The sequence below is a fragment of the Geospiza fortis genome, unplaced genomic scaffold (genome assembly GCF_000277835.1).
Source record: "Geospiza fortis unplaced genomic scaffold, GeoFor_1.0 scaffold112, whole genome shotgun sequence".
Lineage (NCBI taxonomy): Eukaryota > Metazoa > Chordata > Aves > Passeriformes > Thraupidae > Geospiza > Geospiza fortis.
Genome location: NW_005054298.1, coordinates 8,711 through 11,064, shown reverse-complemented (window position 1 = coordinate 11,064; position 2,354 = coordinate 8,711).

Here is a 2,354-nt window from a genome sequence, read left to right as displayed (position 1 = left end):
AGGCCTGAATCATGTTCCTGTTCTTTGGAAAATCACTGCATGTTAATGAAATAATGAATTAAACTCACTGCAAAAGGCACTGCTGGTGTTGCAGGGAGGATTAGTGGCTTATTGAGGCAGAATAAATTCCGAGTGCATCCTGTTTTGTGCTGAGAAGATGGAAATGAGAGGGCAGGGAAAGCAGGAGAGCAGGTGTGGAGATGTGCCTGAAAAAAGTATCATTCTGTGCGACACAGGGAATGGCTTCCCACTGGCAGAGAGCAGGGATGGATGGGATATTGGGAAGGAATTCCTGGCTGGGAGGGTGGGGAGGGGCTGGAATGGAATTCCCAGAGAAGCTGTGGTTGCTCCTGGATCCCTGGGAATGCCCAAGACCAGGCTGGACAGGGCTTGGAGCAGCCTGGGACAGTGGAAGATGTCCCTGCCCATGGTCTTCAATGTCTCTTTCAACCCAAATCACTCTGGAATTCCATGATCCTGTTAAAAAAAATCCCACCTTTTTTTTCTGTTTGTTGCCAAACTTTGTAGTCAGCAGGATTTCTGAAAGATTATAACTTTGAATGAAAACTACCAAGATAATCTTTTTGGTAATATTTAAATAAGTGCCTCAGTCTCCAGAAATGATTTTTTGAAAGCAGTTGTGACACTCCCCCCCGCCCTTTTCTTTTTTCCCCCAAATCATTTTATATCATCCATTCTTGTTGAAAGAAACATTCACTGAGTGTCAAGCAAAGAGAAAGTCCTAAATGGAAAGCCACGGTGCAGCTGAGATGAATTAAAAAGTGAATGCGTGCAAGTTAAAACATGGGAATTGCTCGTGTAGATATTTCTAGGAAGGAGAGTAATCCCAGTGATCCAGAGCTTTGTCCTTGACACGTTCCTGGAAAGACTGTGAGTGGTGAGGAAAGGCCATTTCTGAGAAGCTGCTAATGAGAGCTGGGTGTGCTGGGGCTGGTTCATTAACACCCCTGGTTTAGTTCATCCCACTCCCCGTCCTGACAAACCCTGGGATCTCAGCCTGCATCCTGACATTCCATTCCATCTCCCACCTTGCCAGCCCTGACTGGGAGCACTGGCAGCGAGAAGCTCCCGAGTTCAGGGCATGCAGCTCCTCCTTGCAGCTTCCCCTTCTCCTTTTCCCTTTTCTCCTTTCCCTTTCCTCTTTTCCTTTTCCCTTTTCTCCTTTCCCTTTCCCTTCTTCCCTTTCCCTTTTAATTTTTTCAATTTTTTCCCAAAATAACCCAGAGCTGAACTGTTTTGGATGCACTCATATTTCACTTTCTCCCCTTCACTCATGTACATAAAGCACCTTCTGAGGAGAAAGCACCAACAGCTCTCAGCCCAGCTCGTTTTGTTTTTACAGGATTTCTTTCAACTCTGTTTTTTTCTGGCACTGATTCTGGCTGAAGATACTTTCCTGTGTCCAGCTCTAAAAGAAGTGGCTCCTAATCCTTAATTTTCTGGTTTAGACAAGTTTCACCTTAATTCAACATTAAGTATCTACTCAGATGTTATTCACAGCCTTAAAATTCACTGAATGAATTTGTGCTTTTATTATTTCACCACACAAAACTGATTAAGTTTTAGGGAAGAGAAAGCTTTTTAAAAAGTTGAGTTATGGAAAGAAAGAAAATATATTGAAATATATTGAATTCCTCAGGAATTACCTTTCCCAGGATGAATGTGCTGGCAGGAGGAATCCTGCATCAAAGCCTCAGATATTCCACAGGCAGTAAATTTTGGTAAATTTGTATCACCAGCTTTTGGGGAAAGATGATTCACTGTGCTCTCATCACCCTGCTCTAAATTTGGGATATTGATTTATTTAATGGGATGCAGCTGCTACTATTCAGGGAAGAGAGAGAATGGAGTTCCTGGGGTGACACTGCCAGCTGGGGAGCTTTGGAAATCTGCTCAAGTTGGGCTGGGATTCCTGGAAAAAGCCTGGATCTGGTCTGCAAACCACTGGATATCAAACTCCACACATGTTCCACCAGGATGGAAGCACAAACATGAAAAAAAATTAGGAAAACTGGAATAAAACAGAAGGAAACAAAAATTAATCTGATTTTCATTAGGGTAGTCCATTGTGGCAATGATATCAAGGAAAGCTTTGATGATCAGCTTTTCTATGGCTGAATTGGAATATTTTGAGGTCATAGGATCATGGAAAGGCTTGGGTGGGAAGGAACCTTAAAGATTCTCTTGTTCCAAGATCCTGAGTTCAGGCTGAATTTCCATTCTGCTTTTGGCCTGGATGCAAACCCCAGTTTGTCACTTGAGCCAGCCACATTGGGTTTGTGACAGTGCAAAATTTGCCTAAAATTGTAAACTCATGAGTACCCATCTTTAAA